At 41.3% G+C, this 22,526-nt stretch overlaps 1 protein-coding gene across 4 annotated transcripts in view; it reads left to right on the top strand.

Annotated features, from left to right (window-relative positions):
* TBL1X (transducin beta like 1 X-linked) overlaps positions 1 to 22,526 on the top strand; it is a 132,165-nt gene that overhangs the window by 48,928 nt on the left and 60,711 nt on the right. The gene's annotated exons all lie outside the window — the stretch shown is intronic.

Below are 22,526 nucleotides of genomic sequence, written 5' to 3' on the forward strand. Positions count from 1 at the left end.
CTTCCCAGCAGTTGATATCTGCCAGTGAAATGTTTTGAATTCCACCTCTGTGGAGATCAGAATGGTCCTCTAAAGGAACAGGGCCTTTCCCATTGTGGCCCCAGTGCTTTGGAATGTCCTCTCCTAAGAGTTCCATGTGGTCTTATTACTGCATCTTTTCAAAGGCTTGTTGGCACCTTTCTTTTCCAATGAACTTTTAAAGTGACTGGCAGAATAGTGCTTCTGTTTCTTGTGCTGACAATTTTTATTTAGTTCGATTCGTCTTGCATATTTTACACTTTTTATGTCTGCATATTGCTTTAGATGTTTATAGGAAGAGTGGTATAGACAACTTTAAAACAAATAAATAGGTTAAATGTTTATTTGTTTGCATGTAGCAGTGCACTTTTCTGTTTTGTTCTTTTTGCTATGCAATTTACCACAACTTGTCGTATCCTTGGGAACCGTTTATCCTGAATTATTTTATGAAATTTATGGCTAGCAGACAGATGTAAATTTACATAGTTGGAGAGAGAGAGTCTGACTCTCTTGGGCTCTGTTTCAAATTTGCGTTCAGAAATACACTTGACAAGCCCTATTTATAGATCAGTGTGCTGTCATGAATACTCTTTCCTTGTTTGCATATATACAAGGAAATTTGAAACTAATTCATTTGTTAACTCTTTTGTAAAAAGCCAACATTCATTTCCAGCTCTAAAACACAAATGTACTTAATTCTAAATTTGGTTAATGAATATTGAAGATATTGAAGGTTAGTGAGATGATGATGATAATTTTATTTATGGAATTTATATACTACCCTATACCCGAAGGTCTCAGGGTGTTTCACAGAATAAAATAATAATATAAGACCACAAAATACATAATCAAAATAAAAAGAACAATCCAGTTACTTAAATTCCTGTATTCCAGGAGTTGGCACAGTAATAAGAGCCTCTTTTATTTAAAGTGTATTTTTGGTTTGGTTGTTTGAAACTTTTATTTAAAGCGTGTGTATCATCCCATTCTGTTCACATATATATTTCGGGAAGGGAAGGAAACTGAAATTGTTTATAAAGTGATTAACACTAGGATGTTGCTGAAACAATGAGGAATCAGGGTTTTTTTGTGTGTGTGTGTGCGCGCACCTTCCACCACTTCCCTGCCTGATTTCAGGGATCAAAAGAAACACAAGTGTTGGGAAGAATGAAATTTGTGTTTAAGTTCAAGCTATCTTGGGAAACGGGTGGGTGTAAAGCTGTGCTACATGTTTAAAGGGGAATCTGTCAATATAATGTAGGAAATTTTAACATGGAAATATGCCAGGAAATATATCCAGATCTGTTCCACCCTTTGTATAACTACCGGGTGGGTCTTGCAGGTCTACAGCTGCCTTTCTCAAGCAAGGGAGTATAGTATTTGTGTTTCACGTCCTACTGCTTGTATGGGTTCCCAATACAAAATGTTACATTTATATACAAAAGCAAATGAATAAGTAATACATTTCCAAGTATGACAGGCGGATGGTATCTATCATGGATAGCATCACATTCTTGCTAGTAACCGAATCAAAGGACAGGTACTTGCCCTCCTTCTGGCTAGCCTCTAGCAAGCCATTTTTATGGGGCTTATTGCAGGCCTGCCAGTCACCACCTAGTTATGGTGTAGTGAATTCTTTGGAAAAAAATCAGTTCATACCTTCTGTCTTCCACCCAACCTCCCCCCGCCTGTTGCTCTGACAGCTGCAAGACTATCTAGGGTGCAACAATTCCCCTATACTTGCCTTTCAAGCAAATCAACTTGAAGTGAGCCATGGGTGTATAATGTTAAGGTATAAGATAAAACCACAGAACACTTTACAAGTGCACAGTACTTTAAAAGTGTGGGCTTCTGCTATTTTTGTCAGCGAGGGCACACAGGGTTATTTATATTTTGTTGTTATTAATTACCTGCCTTTCACTCTAAGGTCCCAGGATGGGTTACAGCAATTTAAACTACAGTTTAAAACAGTAGTTTGTCACAGCAACGCTAAAACAGGATAAGAAATCAGAATAACCTGAGTGGCACATGGGATAGCTCTGAAATAGAATATCTTAACAGTGTTAAAGACTTGGAGGTCTTGGTTAGTAAGGTGTTAGAGGCATAAATCACTTGCAAGATTTATTGCTTCCAGATTGGCATAGGTAATTCTGAACGTCATGTTTTGTTATGCTGGAGATCTAGCAGTCTCCGCAGTTAATTTTTTTGTGTGGGTAAAAAACCGTTGCCCAAATAATGTAGGCAGCAGTGATCTGTGTGATCTGAATGATTTGCATTTCTAATTATAGCAATAATTCAAAATCAGGCTTTAAGATCTATATTATGCCCACATTATGGTACCCCCACCCTCATTTGTAGACAGAGATTGGACTCCCATCCAGGGTGTATTGGCTAAGATAGCAGGGACTACAGAGTGTCATTATCCTAAAAGATGCTTATTTGAACAAATACCATGTGTGAAGCACAAATTCTGGCTTACGGCCTGTCTACAAAAATGTTAAATACAGTTTCCAGATGGATATCCAAGTTAGTCTGCTGCAGCAAAACCAATAAAGAGTCTTGTGGCACCTTTGAAGGCTAACAAAATTCATTATCCCATAAGCTTTTGTGACTAGAGTATATTTCATCTTATAAATTCTATTGTTATCGTATTCATGGTGCCACAAGGCAATTGTTTTTAGACACAATTGAACTCAAGAGTGCTGAATCTTCTTTAGAGATTTCCTGTTGGATTTGAAAAGCTTTATTAAGGAAAAAAACATATATTCAAGAGCGTACATATTTGAACATTTACGACACAATGCTTTTTGGAACACCACTATTCAGGGTGGATATTCTGGTGCCTTTATTAACCTGTGTGTATCTGGTCATAAAGTGGAGAGAGTTTGTTACACAGCTTAATATCCTCCCTTTCATAGAAAGTTTTTTTTAAAAAAGGATTTCTTAGTAAGCTGTTGGACTTTACAGGCCTTCAAAATGTCAGTTTTTGCAGTCCATTTTGCATAGGTTTTTTTTTTAACTTTTAAGGCAGACAGGTTTGTTTGCAGCACCAGAAACTTAGTTACAAGTTGATATAAGCAATTGCAACTTATTATAGTGGAGACTGTGTGAAATGTTGGAGAGGGCAGTCACTACAGAATATTCTGAGCTCGATGGCTCTGTGTAAATCAGCTTCTGATGTATATTGTTACAAATGTTTACTGCTATGTGTTCAATTGTGTTTGATGCATGAATTCCATGTATGATGCAAGTATAGTTCATATACAGGTGTTCGTTTGTTTTATGTCAATGGTGCGTTGTTTTTGCAATGACATTCAATTTTAAACAAATAACCTAAATTATGTTGCTTCCAAGTTATCTGCTTCTGGCTAACTTAGTTCTAAACTATGATTTCTTCTGACTGTTTTCCATCTGTTATTTGGTCCTATAGGATTTCCACCACATTCTCCCCATTATGCCAAGCCACAGTTTTATCTTAACAGCCTGATTATATGGATCTTTTGTCACTTTTATATCATTCACTTTACCCAATTGAATCAAAACATGTTTATAAAAGAATCTTCCTCCTGTATCAAGTCTTGATACATGACTGCTTCGTGCTCTATATGGTCATTCATTGATGGATAATAAGACAGTCAGAGCGTATTAACACAAATTATGGGTAATTGATGGGCAATAAGACAATAGGAGCGTATTAACACTGCACTGTCTGGTTTTGACCTTTAAAGGCTTATTCCACTTAGGAACGCAATACTCCATGGCTTGCTCTTCCCATAGTGTAAGGGGGAGAGAGTATAAAGAACCTCCCCCTATCATCAAGAGCAGCTCCTCCCCAAGCAGCCATGGAAGCACAGGGTCTGAAGGAGTGAGTCAGGAAGTAGAGAGGGAAAGCCAGGGCTCCGGCAGCAGGGAAGAGCCCCTGCTCCACAGGCGGGAAGAGAGAGAGACGGAAAGAGGGGAGAGGGAAAAGACGGAGTGTAGACCCTTTCCCCCGGCAGCAGAATTAAGGAGGAGGAGAAAAGGGAGGAGATTTGCTGTCCCCAGGCTCTTATGTTGGTCCAAGGGGCGAAAAGGGGCAGTGCCGGATTCTGACACGGAATAGCGCGGACATGAAACCGACAGCTCATCACACTGTAAATAATGTGCACTAATAAAGACTCTGAAAGACAAGTTTGTGGAGAGTCGTTACTCAGGAGTAGCCGTAATAACCTCTGATACTTAGGAACTCATTCAGACTCCCCATTTGTCATCAGAGGTCCTTCTCTTTCTGCCTCCTCTTAGGAGGGTGGGGAGGGTGATAATACAAGAAGGCCCCTTCTCAGTGGCAGCTCCCCATTTGAGGAATGCGCTCCCTAGGGAAGTATGCCTGGTGCCAAAATAGTTTACTAGATTAAGACTAATAATAATAATAATAATAATACCCGGGTGTGTATTAATTGAGAGGGAAGCAAGTTGTGTGAGTTGGCTTTTTGGTGCTCATCTTTAAGTGGACTGTGTGTAGGATTTGTCATTTTATAAATATTTTTGGATGAGCATATTTCTTTCTAATGATCTTATTGTACTGAGATTGAATGTGAAGCTGAGAGTCACTTTGGGACATTCTTCAGCAGGGGTCAGCAAACGTTTCCAGCAGGGGGCCGGTCCACCGTCCCTCAGACCTTGTGGGGGGCCGGATTATATATTTTGGGGGGGGGGGAAATGAACGAATTCCTATGCCCCACAAATAACCCAGAGATGCATTTTAAATAAGAGGACACATTCTACTCATGTAAAAACATGCTGATTCCTGGACCATCCGCGGGCTGGATTTAGAAGGCGATTGGGCCGCATCCGGCCCCCGGGCCTTAGTTTGGGGACCCTGTTCTTCAGTGTGTGAAAAACAGCACCAAAACAACAACACAATTGCATGTTTTCATTGTTATACATTTCCACTTCATTGTTACCCATTTCCACATTGCCTTGCTTACAAAACTACATGATGGTTGAAGACAAAAAACATCACCTTGCTTAGGACTCAAGGTTTGACCCATAGTTTCAGGAATGTGGAAGAACATGAATCTCTGGAGGTGCGGGATATGAATCTCTGGGCTTTGGATAGGACATAGACTTAATTCAGGTGTGGGGATTATTGTGTTAGTTTTCCTGGTTATAATGACACTTCTGTCTGGATTTCTAATGTTCTTTTATACTGTGGTACCCAGTGCTTCCCCCCCCCCCAGGGTGTACTCAAGGGCACACAGTATGGGCACCTCTTTTTTGTTGTTGTTAAAAAGTGTGGCACTTACTGTAACAACTTCATGGTGAGTACCAGCACCCATTTTTCTAGGAGGGAAAAGCACTGGTGGTACCTGTTGTGTTATTGAACGGTGGCTTTTTGATCTATTATATTGCCAAGTTGCACTGAAATTCATTCACATCAATGGCCATGATATGACACAACAGCAAATGTGATTGGACCCTTTCCAGGCTTCTGTCCCCCCCCCCCCCCATGATATGCACTGCATAGTCCAGAATCAAATTACATTAGCAAAATTCCCCAAACATTATGGGTTTATGTGGTGGACATGCGAAAAAGTAAAAAGATTTTGGAAAATGATATACGGTATAATGAATTGAAATTTTTTTAAAGTGTACCTTTCCCAAAAAACCTGAGGCTTTTATTGGGACTAATAGGAGATGAGATTGCAAAAGAAGATCAAAAAGTATTTCTGTATGCTACAACCGCGGCTAGGACTTTATTAGCCCAAAAATGGAAAATACAGGAGTTACCGACTATTGAGGAGTGGCAGACGAAGATGATTGACTATGCAGAGTTAGCAAAGTTGACCTGTGGGATCCGAAACCAGGGAGAGACAAGGTTCCAAAAGGAATGGAGTAAATTTGTGGACTACATGGAGAAAAACTGTAGAAGTTTAAAGACACTTGCAGGACTGAAATAAATCCTATGAATTGGTTTTAATTAGTTGGACTAAAAGAAACTGTGAGATAGGAGCAGAAAAGAAAACCAAATGATGGGAGGTAGGGAAGTCGAGGCTCGGCAGAGCAAAACGAACTAAAATAGGTGAATAGAAGATAAAATGCAAAAAAACGTTTTTTTGTTTGTTGTTATTTGTTGTTTGGTTGTTTGATGTTGTTTATTTGGAAATGCAAAAAAACATCATTTAAAAAATAAATAAAAGTCATCCAAGTTGCTGGCCATCAATAATAATAATAAAAAGAGCACTAAACCACTGCTAGATTCCACTCGCTATCCAGAAAAGGAAGATCACATAAAGCGTTAAAAATTACAGGTTGTAATGGATTGTTGGGAAGCTGGAATAAAGCACCATCTGAATGCATCATTAAAGGGAGTATGAACTGGTCACTCCTCTAATTTTATTAATTGAAACAAAAGATCCAGTTTTTATTTGCAGGGCCTGTTTCCCCCCCCAAAAAAAATCTTGTCTACTGTAAATATGAAATCACCCACTTTAGCTCAGAAACTTCTGTGGTTAAAATATCCATATACTAATTGATAAACTGCATCAGATACATCTGACAAAACCATAGGATGCTAAAAGGGGTGATGAAATATTTATTTGTGAAAAGGGAAGCAGCGCTTTTCAAATTAGTGCCAGCAAACAGTTCTTACAAGCCAAGAGCCCAATCAAATATGTGGCTGTGATGTGGCTGCTGTAATTGGCTTGTACAAATTAGCATAATGGACTTTGATGCAGGGCAGTAACAATACTGCACATCTCTTGCGGAACTTTTGCTATAATGGTGAATTCCTAGCTCTGTGTAGTAGTACTTTAGTACTTTTTGCCTTATTTTAAGAAGTGAAAAATGATTAGGCTTAGCTATCTTGTTTCTCTCTCCCTCTCTCCCTGACCCTCCACATCAGGCATGTCAAACCTGCGGCCCTCCAGATGTTTTGGCCTACAACTCCCATGATCCCTAGCTAGCAGGACCAGTGGTTGGGGAAGATGGGAATTGTAGTCCAAAACATCTGGAGGGCCGCAGGTTTGACATGCCTGCTCCACATGTACACACACACACACACACACACACAGCTAGTTAGGTAAACAACTGAACTGCTGGAAGCGATAGGAACTTCAGTATTCTGAACAAACAAGATGCATGAAATGCTATGTGGTATTAGGGGTTGTTTTGCTTTTTGCCCCTTTTATTCCTGCCAACTTGAAGAAGAAAGTTCAGATTTGGGGAGTGAGAGCTACTGAAATTAATTTCATTCTCACCAGTATACGGTATGACAGCTTTTGATGAGAGAATGTGTACCTCTACTTCTTTAAAAGACAACAGGCTAGCACAGCGACATGATTGCTTGCATGTGAGATGGGCAGTGGTAGGTAATGTGACACAATCCCCTTAACCTTGTCTCCTGCTGGGTAGTAAAACTGCAAGAGGGCAAGTTCCTCAACTCCCCAGCCTGTCCTGAGACACTCTACCTTCCCTTCCTTTCTTAGTTGACTCCCCTGTGCCATATTTCTGATTGTGAGCTCTCTGGGGCAGTGACCTGTCACCTCCATATTTTGCAAAAGCAAAGCACACATGTAGCAGTTAGGCACATCTTGTAGCACCCTTTGAGTTGCCCACATTCTTATTATGACTGATACAAAATCTTTTTTGAAAGCGATTTTTCTGGTAAGTCACGCAGTGTGCAAAAATACACATTACTGTCTCACTGTATCACAAATAACTTTCTTTTTGACATGGAGGAAATAGCCCCATTTTGAAAGATTGAGATAATAAATTACAGCTGTGACGACGGGAAGCCTTAAGGTAACTACCACCCCGTGGCTGAGGCATATGCAAAAAAACACTGAAACTCTGTATAGGAAAAGCAAACCCTGCACATGTTAAAAACATCATATGCTCATTGATGCTGATATTATGACCACCGTTGTTGTTGTTGTTGTTGTTGTTGCTGCTGCTGCTTGGTCGCACATTTTTTCCCTCATCCCCACCTGTACAGTTGGGCTGAGGAAGTAGGGGAAGGATGAAAATTGATGTGGTTGCTACCTGTTTGTATCTGTTTTAATTGTTTCCTGCCCTCTAGGGTTGGGCAATATCACCTTTTCAACATGGCGGTGTATCGCCAGTCAAACATTGGGGTTTGGCGATATACTGCAATGTGGGTTTTTTTTGGGGGGGGGAGATGCATTGGCCTCTGACCTTGAGACCTCGGGTGAAACTGCCCCAGCTCTCAACTTGAGAGCTGAGGTGGTTTCACCTGGGCTCGCAGATGCCCCCCCCCCAGCTGTGACAGCCTCTTGCCAGTCATGCCCGAGTGGGCGGAATCTCGGGCCTCCTTTAATTGCTTGCTGCGGGGAGCTGTGCAGTTTCACAGAGCCCCCACCCCGCTGCCGGCTTGCGGGAGCCAGCGCTGGGCTGGGAGCTCCTTTAACTGCTTGACCGAGGCAAGCGAAGCTGCACGCTCCTCAGTTGGGCAGTTTAAAGAAGCACCTCGCCGATACACCTTGTTTCTCCCTGTCCATCTCCCTGTCCTATGAGGGCAGAGTGGGATGGCGGTTTCACTCAGTGATATATCGCTGGTGAAACAGCCACCGCTCCTGAGTCCCCCTGCTAGCAGCGCCTGCTGGAGGGAGGAAACCCACATCGCGGTCTGCTCCTCATACTGGTCCTGGGCAACACATCGATATATCGCCCAGGCCTGCCGCCCTCTGATTGCTGCAGGCTTGGAACACAGCAGTGGGTTATCAAGCACTTCAATCTGGTTTGCTGAGCAGAACAGGGCAAAAAGAAATAGTTGTGTTGGTGGTTTTCCCCACCCTACCCCCACTTTCCTCCCTAGAGCTGACCGTACAAGAGAAAATGGGGAACTGAACATGAGAATTTGTTTCCCTGGCCCATTTAGCCTTTGAGAATACTTCATGAAAGATCTCTCTCCCCCCTTCTTTCAAGGTTGCTCTGTGACTTTGTTTTCTGAGATTTACTAACAAAAACAGGGATTCTAGCCAAGCTAGTAAAAAAGAATGTCCTGTTTTGAACCAGGAAGTGCCACTAAATATGTCAAAAATATTATTTTGAGATGTCTGTCCTTAAATGGTAATACTGGTGTTGGTGGTTGTTGCTGTTTTTAAAACACAACTGTTTTACAATACCATTGGGGGCGGGGAGATTCATTTTCTACAATGTTTGCTACATTTTTTTTTGAAAAATATTAATGTTATGCATAACGTTGTGCCAGATATAGAGAGACAGAGCATGATGAATGGTGTTATAGGAACAGCTATGTCTGGGGTCACAAGGTTTTCTGTAATAGTGCATTTAAAATCGCCGCTTTTGCATAAAGTAAGTTCTTATGTAAAGCAGGCCAGTTTTTCAGAAGCTTGCCAAACGGGATGTGAGAGGATGAGCTTTCTTTTGATGGTTGCTGAAAGCCAGAAATAGATACTGTACATTGGTCATTTTAGTTCTTTTCCTTTGTTGCGTTATTATTATTATTATTATTAAAAAAATTTTTTAAATGCTTACAAATGCATGTTCTTAAGCGCTGCTGATGGCTTTCTTTTACAGCCTGACAAAAATTAACCTAGTTGTTTCTTCTGCAAGAGCCGTTTGGATCAATATTTATCTCTGAATAAGCAACGGAAAAGACAATATTTCATTAGATAATAAATTACTTTTTGTTCCTAACCTTTTTAATACTGCAGCTCGATGGTTTGTGTTTCCACTCTGTCAAGGTTAGTGTCCTCTGCCTCATTTCTCAAAGAAGCAAGTTAGGGCTCAGTGCAAAATTTCAGGAACCAAAATACTTTTTCTGTGCAGCCTGAGCTGGAGTAGTCGCCATTAAGAAAAAGAGGTCGGAATAGACCAATATATATGTGGACTGTTTCTGGATCAAGTGACTTTTGTTCTTTAAGTTCTCAAAGTTCTTAACCTAGCTCAAGGTTGCCATCTGAACTAGTCATATGTCAGTGCACCACTTGAAAAATAAGACTTTAGAGACACCTTGCCCCAAAATGGCTAGCAGACATTCCGTTTTGGCAACTGTAACCTTGGTTTTAAGGAGCCATTTGGTGCCTAGCTTATATATCTTGAGTTTCTAACTGCACATGCACCAAAAAATGTGTGCACGCATTAATTTTCTACCTTTCCTTCAAGGAGCTCAAGGCAGTATTGCATGAGCTCCTTGGGTGAAAGGCATTATACATGGTGCCTTCATCTTTTAATCCTCAAAACAAGGATAGGTTAGATGGGAGATAGGTTAGGCAGTGACTGACCAAAGGTCAGCCTAGGAGCTTAATGGCTGAGTAGGAATTGGAACCTTGGTCCCTTCAATCCAAGTCCTGCAATCTAGTCTGCATCCAAACCATATATTTACAGCTCTCTTGCATCACTCTTGTATCACTTTAATAGTCATGGCTTCTCTCAAATAATCCTGGGGACTGTGATTTGTTAAGGTTGCCGAGAGGTGTTAGGAGACCCTTGTTCCTCTCACAGAGCAACAGTTTTCAGAGTGACTTGACTATCAACCTGTCTTCCTGTGGAACTCTGGGAATTGTAGCTGTGTGAGTGAAGCAGGGCATATCCTAACAACTCCCAGTTTTTGTAACAAAGTAAATTTCCCAGGATTCCTTGGGAGAAGTCTTATGTGTGGCATGATACTGCTTTAAATGTATAGTTTGGATGTGGCTATTAACTGTTACGTCTCAGGTGAAGCTCACTACTTGGGATCCATTCTCGGCGTTCTGGTATCTGCAAACCTTAGGCAGAATGGTAGGGTTGAGACTTTGCAGTTTTATGCAGGTCGAATCCATGCATTAAAAAATAAGGATCAAGTTGTTAAATCAAATAGAGAGGAAATAGAAAGTCAACAGCTGCAGTAACAAAACTATTAGAAACAAAATTAAATATCTGATGAACCATGGTCATTTCAGTTGCTTGTTTCAAGATAAATACAATCTAGAAACTGCTCCAGAGGAAAACACCCAGATTTATTTTGAGCATGCCGTAAAACATAAACATCACATAGCATTTAATCACGTTACCAGAATGTGCCTGGAATTAGATTTCAGGTTGATTTATCACTGTAAACATATGTGACACGATGTTTAGGCACAAGAGTAGTCAGCTGAAATGATAGTAAAATACCTCAGGAAACAGCTATTATACAAACACAGGATAATAAACACAGACTATGTCTTAGGCCTGGGGAATGATTCAGTCCCTGCTGTCAGTGGAGAAAGGGAAATCTTTTGAACCATATGGGGTTGTTTATTTTGTAGATACTTACAGAACAGTGCCTTGATCTCCATTTATAACAAAATATTAACTAGATTACCTGGGCAAATATATAGAGGGTCATGTGTTGAGGCACAAGTTTGGTCAAGGTGTCCTTTTGATCACTTCCAACCCTGACACTTATCTGATTAAAAGCAGTCAGGGTTGGCGATCACACATGCCGTTTCTTCAATTGACTTCAGAGCTGCATATATAGTTCTTCTCCCTCCAGCACTCATCTTTGCAACAGCCCTGTGAGGTAGTCCGCATCAGACTATGAAAAGGTACGATGAAAAGGCAGAAATCAGGTAATAATTTTGCTTACTAGTAGCAAAATTCTGTCATGGATAGGTTAGGGCATGTGTGGAAGGCTAACAGTATAGGGCTCCAGTTGGTGAGGGCCAGTTCATGGGCAGTGTCAGAGTAGGCTTTTATTCCCAAGCACCATGCATCACTTTTCCATGGGATCACTTGTTGGTACTCTTGGAGTGGAGATAAAGTTCTGTCCTAGTAACACCATTTGTTGAAAATTCAACTGCCAAGAGTTAAGCTTGTCAACATAGACCATGGGCAAACTGAGGTCCGCAGGCTGGATCAGGCCCAATTGCCCTCTGGATCAGGCCCGCGGATGGTCCTGGAATTGTCTCTTGGATCAGCACAATCGTTCGGGCTGCACCATATTTTTTTGCAATTTTTCCCGGGCGCCATTTCCCCCCTTCCCTTCCTCACACACACCGTGGCGGTGGCGCCTCCTCCCTCCCTCCTCCTGGCTTCTCCCTGCCCTGCAGAGGAAGGGAGCTGGGCTTTGATTGGTGCCAGCCAATCCGAAGCCCCATGGCCCAGACTCGCCACCTGCTTGCCGGCCTCTCTGTCCATGGGCGCGCTGTGAGCATCGTGACACGTGCATTGTGGGGCTTTGGCTGGAGTTTGGCGCCCCTGCTGGCCCCATGTCTGGCGCCCGGGAAAGCTGGCCCGGAAAGGAGAGGTGCTGCCACCGCCGCTGGCTCCCAACTGCAGGCAGAGGTAGGAGGAGGTGGGAAAGCAGAGGTGGGAAAGGAGGTAGGAGGAGGTGGGAGGAGGGGAGGGGCTGAGGGAGAGAGAGAGAGTGAAGCCCCCTCCGCTGCATGTGCGCACGCGGTCTGGCCCTCCACAAGGTCTGAGGGGTGATGAACTGGCCTCATCCTAAAAAAGTTAGCGGACCCCTGCTATAGACCCTCCCCATCGCCAGGATTGCTAACATCTGTTTTTCACATGGGCGCCCTGTGGAGTAATGAGGAATCAATCTCAGCGAACTTCTATTTTCAGAATGAAACCAGTTTCTCAAGAAGTGATTTTCAAGAATACGCAATATAGATTTAGATTATTTGTAGACTACGTAGAGGAAGAAAATATGTCCCCCAGTCTTCATTGACTCTGGAATAAAATGTCATGTGAACGCAACCATAAATTTATTCTGTCCTTTTTTTTTTTTTAAAAAAAGGAGATTATTCATTTATTTTCCCCCTACTTCTAATCTGCCCTTTACCATGTGATCTCAGGGCAGAGATACATCACATCCAGCATAATAAAATATAACAACAACGTTATAAAATGCCACATTAATAAATGTACAACATCAACAGCACAGTAGGCAGGAAATAAAAAGACACATTGAGTGGCTCAATCATAACCAGAATGCTGATAAAATAAAGCTTTATTTATTATGAACCGAGTGGAAACTTGGAAGTGACTGGTTGAAACATAATTTACTGTATGATGCAATATGGCCGAGCTGCCACCACATCATAAAACATCTGAATTTACATACCTACCTAGAACCTCTGCTTCTGAAAAGGAGTATGTTTCACCACATATTCTCAAAGGATGTCGTTTTCAAGACTTGGGGTGGATTTCAGTGCCGTGCTATTACGAACAGTCAGTCTACACAAGCATTGCAGCTAGTGTGCTGTTCTGGGGATTGTCTCCCCCCCCCCCCTACGAGCCAATTTTAAAGCACCTTGTAGTTTTCCTCTGAAGAGCATTGTCCTCTCTCTCTCTCTCTCTCTCTCTCTCTCTCTCTCTCTCTCTCTCTCTCTCACACACACACACACACACACACACACACACTCATCATGATCCCCCTGCATGGAGCATCCTTGTTAAAATTTCATCAAGGGTCACAACATCTCCTTGGTGGGTTAAAAAAATTCCATGACTCCGGCAAGTATTTTCAGGGAAATGCTAAACATAAAACATCTGTGAAAGGAATGTTCTTTATTTGAGAGGATTCCTGCAAGTGCAGTAGGTTAAACCTTGGCCTTGGAATTTCCTCCCTTGCTGATAGTGGTTACATATGGTAAACACAAAATAGGTTGGGTGTAAAGTCAGCAGGGGTCAGCCCCTGTATGGAAAATGGGAGGGAGGGATGGCATCCGTTTCCAAGGCTGCATTTGAGAACATGGAAACATAATCACATATACTTGGCCCCACTGGAAATAAAACCATAAACACATAGATTTGTAAAATGTTGTGCATGTAGGCGTCTCGGATTTTTATCTTTGTCAGATATTGTTCAGTTTTTCTAGGCTTTTTTGTTTTTGTTTTGTTTCTTTAGGCAGGAGGGGTGGGATGAATACTTAGCAACATAGATATCAAATTGTTTGTGCCTCAAGTGGGAACACACAACTGTCTGTGACCAGCAAACAGTATTAGTGGTGGAACTGAGCAAGATTGCTTGAGATGGAGAGGCAGCTTGACAGAGAAGCCTGTGGGGCAGCTGTTAACCCTGCAAGAACTCAGGAGTGGCTTGTAACTTCACGGTTGGCCTCCTCCTCCTGGCCATCTACTGGCTGGCTCATTGTTCACAACTGAACCTTCTATGAGATCTCACTCCTCCTGAGTAGACCCTTCCTTCCAAGGAGCCCCCTGGTGGCAAAGCTTTTCGGTAGCAAATAAGCACTCCTATCCTGACTCTTAGGCATCCCACTGAGTGTACTGCTGCCTTTGTTATTGAGTGTCCAATGCCCAGATGAAATGTCCACGAGGCTAGGTGCCTTGAGATGCCTTAGGTCTGCAATGGGTTCTTCTACATCCCCAGCTATGCCGGGGTCCTCTATGGGGTCCCACTGCTCTTTCTTGAAGGAAGTCTCCTGTGGGTTCTGGTTGGGCAGGGTCCTGTCAACAACAGTAATCTCAAAGCTGTACTGAATGCATAGCAAGCTCTTGGGCAGAATAAAGGTGGCAACTGTTGGCTCAAAACAACTCTATCGGTTCCTACAACTTGTGCAGGATAGTTTTGTCTGGTGCAGCCGAAATGAAAAACTATGGCTCATGATACTTAGGTCATCGGCTCCCTCCATTAGCACAATCACAAGGCAGAGATTGAACATTTCCCCTTCAGATTTCAATTAACCACAGTTTAGTGTTGCTCCAAACCCAAAACTGTGATTATGATTTGTTGAAATAAGCCAGTGTGCTTCGTAAGTTGTGAGCTGAAGCTTGCTTGTTTCAGTAAACCATAGTTAAAATTGTTCCCAATGTGATGCCAGGTTCTCTAAAATGCCTTGTAACTATGATTCTTCTGGAAACAGATTGATGTGCCTTGTTTTGATAGTGATAACAAAAAAAGTATCCATTCTTTTTTCTGATTAAATGCCGGGGATATTTTTTGTCTGACAGTAGACGGGGAACATCGGTACAGTATAAGTTTCAGGGGTCCATTTAAAAAAATCCTAATGATGTGTGGATTATGGACCAATTTGCAGTATCAGCCCTAGCTATCCTTCAGGTTTGTTACAGCTGATACACAGCAAGTGGTTGTCTAGTGACAAGTCTAGATCAGTTTTCAACCTATGATGATGTGATTTCTTCCACATGTTTAATATCCGGCTGTGAATTGATCTTAATGTGAAACAAGCCAGAAAGCTGCTTCATTGTGATGGTCAGCTACAATTGACACTTTATGTGTGTATTTGGGACTGATCTAGAGTTGGGTGACTCCCATAGCTGTCAAGTTCTCCCTTTTTTAAGGGAAATTCCCTTATGCTGAATAGGCTTCCTCGCGAGAAACGGGAAAACTTGACAGCTATGGTGACTCCAGTTGATAAAGTTGAAAAAGATGTTGACTTTTAATAGTGTGGAGGATGGTGGTTCTGTAATAAATTCTATTGCAAACTACAATGTATAATGGCGTGTGAGCACAAAGGTGATGGAGAAGGGACATGGAATAAGTACGGTAACTTTATATAGCATTAGATCATCAGTTGACGTATCAGGAAATGACATCAATTTATGGTATCAGCTAGTTGGCATGAATCACTTGATCATCAAATAGTTTAACCTTGGGTTTAACAACTTATACGTGATCAGGAATTTCAGGCAGGCAAGCAGTTGGGCTAGCATGGAAATAAAGTGAAGAGAAGGAAGCAGATTGCTCTGCTTGGTGCAAGGGAGCTATTCCACCAGCTTTTTATCAGGCTGGCATTTTAGTGGCCTTTTTTTTTACAAGGCCACAAGTCTTCCCACTTAGAAATATTGTATATTCCTATTTTCCTAAACCGGTTAGTGAGGGCTTCACTCTCAACCCTATTTGAATCAAAGTTGTTTTCCTTTAGTTTGAAAATAGCAAATCATTCAACATTTGAAATTGGGTGGGCATCCAGCTATGTCTGATTACGTCATTGACTTTGTCTCCTACTGTGAGTTACAGTCCTTGTTGAAATTTATAAGTGGGTCATATTCATACTTACAGCTGTGTCACATCAACAAATATGTTGTGCCAACACACTTTCAGCACCCATGTTGCGTGGCTGCACTTCTTTCATAATTGCAACTCTTGTTCATAAACTTTCCACTGTTTTGTGCTGGAGCAATGTAATTCATATGAGGGTTGCCCCATCACTGGCTTTATTTATTCTCTTCACACAGCATCCTGTTGTGGAACAGCATCCCTGATGAGATGTGACAGGCACCCCCTATTTGTACTTTCTGGAGACAATTGAATACATTTTTCTTTTCACAATCTTTCAGAGCTGGATGAAAAGCAGGGAGAGAAGCAGTCAGGTTTATTTTTAGGTCTTTGCCTTGTGGGTTAACCTGTATTTAGTTATTTTTTTGGGATCGTTTGTAAACCTATTTTTGCTGTTTGCATTGCATTGTTGCAAATCACCTTCACATTTACATGAAAGTAAAACACATGAATTCAAATAATATAGAGATGTGTGTGTGTATATTGGCTATGCTGGTTTTTTAATCTTAAAAGTGGCAAAAATTTAAATTCTCTAATTCAACAACATATCACCCGCCTCCAATTTCCAGTTAGACTTTGAATAGATTGACATTTGCTATTCAACCACAAGCAAATTTATCTGTATCAGAATCTGAACTTGAAACTTGTTAAGAACACAAGAATCTGAATAAGCACAAATGTCCTCTTTTATGTCAAACTGGCAACCTAACAAGCATCAGTGCATCTCCAGCACAAGCAGCTCATTATCCAAGATTTGGACATGTGGGATTGCAAGCTATAAATCTACTAAAGGAGGAAGTAGGATGTCTGCGGCTAATTTGGAAAATGTAAAAGGTCAATTGACTTTCTGAGATTCAAAAAGAAATCCAGCATGCTCATACTAAAGTGAGGACTTCTTAATGTTGTCTTTGGAGTGTAAAAGAAAGGTTTGCACTAGCTTACTTTGCCTAGAAAGCTTGAGGGTTGACTGATCTGAGTACTTTGATGCTGAGGTATCTCAAGTGCTGGAAGATGTCAAGGAACCAAATTAGAGTGGTCATGTGACCAAGGTTACAGAATTTGCTGGTGCCATCTCATTCAAAGGGCTGTGGCAGGCATGTCCAAAGTCCGTTTCGGGGGCGTAATCAGGCCCGCCGGTCGATTTAACACACACACACACACACACACACACACACACACCCGTGGCAGTAAATGTCCTGGGGTAAAATCCTAAAATAAAGCTCAGCAACTTCAATTCTAAAAAAAGCAAAAAGCTCAACAAAAACTTTGGGGTAAATTTATATATATAAAAAAGCTCAACAACTTTGGTTGGCCCTCACTTGACTTTCACTTCATCAAATCTGGCCCTTTTTGAAAAAAAGTTTGGGCACCCTGGCTATGAGGTTAAAGTCCAGGTTAAAGAAGGCAGAACTGTTGTGGGGGTTGAAACTGCCTATCAGCAGTTATCACTTGGGCAGCAGAGTGAGTAGGCAAACAGGCTCACTTGGTCACAGTCTTCCCCACTATGGTGAGAGGCATTGTATTTCTTTTTAACTTTATAATAATTATTTTGAATGGTGCATCGAAACACATAAATTAGCATGCACACATTTTATACAGCTCCATGCTCTCTTTGGGGGTGTTTGCTTTTCCTTTTCCTCCCCCTCTTGTTTTTGTTTTGTGATGCATCTGTGGCCACGCTAAACTACATGTTGGGAGGCAAATAATGGAATGGGGAAATTCTTCTTTAACTGGAGACTGCAAAGCAGCAGAATAGCAAAGCCAGAACTGACTCAAATTTGTGGGCATTCATTGGGACAGTTTTGGCAAGATGTGCTACTTTTCCACATGGAGGGGCCTTTTAAATGGGTTTTTTGGTTAATGAACATCTTAAGTGCTGTCTCCTGAAGAGCTACAAAAGGAAGTCGACTTTATTCACATGAAGAAATGCAAGGAAAGAGGAACACATGTCTGAGAATTCTTGAGCAGGGAAATCAACCAACCAGTTTTTGCTGTAATTTTGGGGGGCAGTGAGGCAGTGGAGGCAAAGGGGAGCCTGTACATACAAGCTAGCAAATAGCAAATTAACAGTCCACAACTGAGTCAACAATACTTCCAAATAGTTTACCAAATAAGGGCATGGACTTTCAGAAGGTTCTCCAGCCTGCTTACCAGAAGACCATTGTGACTTTGTGGGTCAAAGATTGGGACCTGACAGGAACAGGGCAGAGCTGCTGTGCTCAGGCAATAATTCATAGAGAATTATCTTTTAATCTAGAAGGCACCATTACATATACGTTCATGAGCTCACTGCTACTAAACAATGCATTCAGATGTGATGTCAGGTCAAAACGGATCAGTCTAACACAGGGATGTTGTTGGACTCCCAACTGGCTATGATACTCTGGCTTACAATTTCATGGAAGGTGGTTTTTTCCCCCTTTCTTACGTATGAGCCATTTAAATATATGAAAACATACCTAAAAAACAAATACTACAGATGGACAGATATGTATCCCAAATCTGTATTTGAATTGCATAGTGCAGTTCTAGAGATGAGTCCATATGTTGCAGTTTGCTGCTTATTTGGGGAGCCAGGAATTTTTGTGGTGCTGCGTCAATTCTTTCTGAGCAGATCAATATATTATGGGACTGGTCCTGGAAGGGGACAGGGGCATGTTTTCTGGCTCACAAGAGTAGTTCACTTTTGGATGGTATCCTTAAGCAGAACTTTTTTTGTGCTGGACCATGCATTTATGTTACACTGCACCCTGTATTCATAATGCCAGAAGAACAGCAGCAAGTCTAAAGTCATTTTTACAAGGATAATCATCCAAAGCCACAGAGCATTTCAGAATTATTGGAGGAGAATGATGAATATCTGCTTGTCTTGGCCTTAGGCTTTCATATGTTGCAAATGAATGGTAGTGATAGCCTGTGCATTTTTCAGATTTTCTTTAAAAATAAATGTATAAAAATAAATCAAGGCAGGCAGTTTGGAAATACTTAAAGATTACAAGGGAGAAAGAGCTCACAGGTGTGTTTTGTTGACACTTGCCGTCTGCTATGGTTAATAACTGGTTTTATACTGTAAACCTAGAAAATAAAAATACTGTAGCTAAATACTGAATGCTGAAAAAATTGAATGTGCCAGGCATTCTGTGCCTATGTGTTTGGTCATGTTGTTCAGTTGCCTGATTATCATCTTCCAAAGCAACTACTCTATTCTGAACTTAAAAATGGAAAGCATAATGCTGGTGGTCAACAAAAGAGGCTTAAAGACTCTCTCAAGGCAAATAAAAAAAAAAGTAGTGTAAACACCGACAACTGGGAAACACTAGCCTGCTAGTGCTCCAATTGGAGAACAGCCTTTACCATAGGTGCCATGGGCTTTGAAGACACTCAAACTCAGGATGAAAGGGAGAATCGTGCTAAGAGAAAAGCACATTTGGCAAACTCACTGTGATCAGCTCCTGCCCCGGAAACCCATGTCCCCTCTGTGGAAGGACATGCGGATCTAGAATTTGCCTCCACAGTCACTTACGGACTCACTGCTGAAACTGTGTTCATGGAAGACAATCTTGCTCGGCTACGAGTGATCGCCAAAGAAGAAGAGTTGCAATGCTAGAATAGTATCATTGCAGTTTTAGGTTATATAATGTTGCACTGGTATAGCCACATCCTAGCAGATATGTACTTATTAGCATGACTTTTGAAAGAACCAAAAGCCCAATTGATGATATATACAGTACAGTGGTACCTTGGGTTACGAACGCGATCCGTTCCGGGTCGCAGTTCGTAACCCGAAAAGCCGTTTTGCGCATGCGCAAAGCGCTATTTTCACTATTTTTGTGCACGCGCGCGGGGCGAAAATACTTCCGAGTTTGCGAAGTTCGTAACCCGGGTTGTTCGTAACCCGGGTTGTTCGTAACCCGAGGTGTTCGCAACCCGAGGTACGACTGTATTTGCAAATGATCCACCAGAGTTCAGATACTGTCCATTATGCAATTAGCTACATATCCTTATGTCTAGTTGGTGGCACTAATAGACTGTATCTGCTTTGCTCAATGAGGCTACTTTTATTGGCTGAATCTCTTACAAAGGGCTTTTAAGATGGCAGGAAAGGCTGCTGTTCTGGGCATTACACAATTTTCATCTAGATTAGTTTTGTGTTAACATTTTATTGGTTGCACTGAATAAAAGAAGTATATTTTCAGATGACTTCTTGTGCAATACTGTGGCAGAGGACCTTATTCCAATTATTTTTTCCTCCGGCATGACTCAAATGCTGTCACAATTGCCCCAGCAGCTATGTCAGTAGATGGGCATTGCTTCATAAAACAGTGCCCCTTCTTTTTGAAGCAAATTATGTCGTGTGCAAAATCAAATGGAAGAATCTTTCCAGGGTCGTACTACGTCTGTCTGCAAATGGGCATAAAAATATGAATATACAAAAATGAATCTGGCTGGCATTCTGAAGTGACTTCCACAACTCTGCCTCATGAGTTTGCTGAAGCTGTGGTTTAGAGATAAATAGCAGACTGACTCACAGCTTGATTTCTGATAGTGGGCATAGCCAAATCTCCAGTTGTAGATTCCCCACATGGGTTATTGATCTACCTCTGCCCTCACAACCATTCACAACAAAGTTCAGGGGTTAATTTGAAATTGCAGTGGACTTCACAGGCAGATGACAAAATGTGGACAGGCATAAAACAAACCTGACATCTGAAACCACTTGAATTATAATTCTCAGAGCTCCTATGATTCCCATGATGATGTCAGTCAAGGCTGGAGAACCTGTGACTCTCCGGATTTATTGTATTTTATTTATAAGACCCACCAACTCATAAGAAAATATAATGGCAGGGCACAATAAAAGCATTAAAACGTAGTGAAGTCATAAAATACAGAACAAATGACCAACAAGTGAATAATTAATTCTCCGGCAATGCTTGGTGAAACAGAAGTGTTTTCAGCAGGTGATGAAACACACACACCTTTTAGCAATAGAAATATGGCAAGGCATATTATTCAACTTTAAGGGGCTTGCCTGTTCTATCCCCCCAAATGGTACAATGCCTGTGTCCTCACTTGCTGTTTTGTGTGGTATTGTTTATCTGCTGAATCTCCCCGTAGAAATTAAACAATTTTTGTTATTTGAGAAAAGAGAGTGAGATACTAATTTTCGATTAGACAATGTAAACTTCAGTTACATTTCCCCGTACTACTTTTGAAAATACCATGTGAATTTTGTTGATTCTTAAAAGTCCCCCAGTTGTCTGTAGCGATGTAATGCAAAAGAGTTCTGAATATCTTCGCTCACAAATCAGGAACAAGGGGAAGAATTATGAAAACATAGCAATGTTAGTCTTTAGCCAACCCCTCTCCCCCCAAAAAACCATTGTGCCCCGCATAAATAAAATACAAAGAGTACTTCCAAATGTTTTTGATGCTCATTTTGAAAGCATTAATGATGCTCACTTTTATCCAACGGAGGTGGCATATTTTATAAATGGAATATCATTCATTTGTTGGCAAAAGTCTACAGTATTGGCAAATAGGGGGATTGCGAACATTTGGACAGATATGGGAGTTGCCAACATGGTGTTGGTGGAGTTATTATTTTGATTTATTAAATCAAATCATTTGCCAGTTGTTTGAAAACAGTGTGCAATGCTAAGATCCAGATCATAAGATGAACTGAGATGATGTGGGATATATAAACGATAGTGGGACCTGCAACAAAATGTTGCAGTGTGGATTTCTTGTGTTCAGGGTTCCTTCCTGTTGCACCGCACTAGCTGTTTAGCTGTATGTGGTGCCTATTGCCCCGATACTACCCTTCTGTGAAAAACCAATTACAGTATGGTTATGTTTAAATTCTGTTAATAAAATAATGCTAAAAGGAATCCATTTGCTTAATCCACTATGAAGTTTTGCTGAGAAATCTGAACCCCTTGTGAACCAAACCTGGTATGTCATCTACTCTGTGGTGATATGAAAATCTCATTTCTCCAGTTCTTTACAAAATTCAGCGTTTTTCAAAATTTAGCATAGAAACTCAGCAGTTGTTAAAACCATTTTTAAAACATTTATTGCACTGCAGTATTGGTTGGAAAAAGAAAATGGGGCGGCGGGGAGAACTAAATCAGAATTTGGTTAGCCGCTTACTATTTACATTTCCCTTTCTTTGCATTCTGAACTTGAGGATCAACTCACCTCTTAGCAGGTGAAATTTTTAGAATGCGTTTGCTTCACCACATTTTTTGAAGTCAACATGGTCTTTCCCTGCTCATGACGAAGATGGTGCAGTGGAGCCGCTTAGTAGATCCTACATGTGGCACCTGCTCCCATAGTGTTTGGTCCCATTTGCATTGGTAGCATTTGCAGAGAAGGAATCACATGGGTCAGGCAGACGACAGGATTCCTTCCCATGGCATTGCTGAGCTAGCAACACTATTTGCAGATATTGCCAGCTCAGCTAGGAGCAGAGCACTGCAAAAGTAATGTACGAGTAAGGCCTTATAACTGGCACACTTTTGGGATGCTTGTT

This window comes from Zootoca vivipara, chromosome 4 (assembly GCF_965207765.1).
Source record: "Zootoca vivipara chromosome 4, rZooViv2.hap1.1, whole genome shotgun sequence".
Classification (NCBI taxonomy): Eukaryota; Metazoa; Chordata; class Lepidosauria; order Squamata; family Lacertidae; genus Zootoca; species Zootoca vivipara.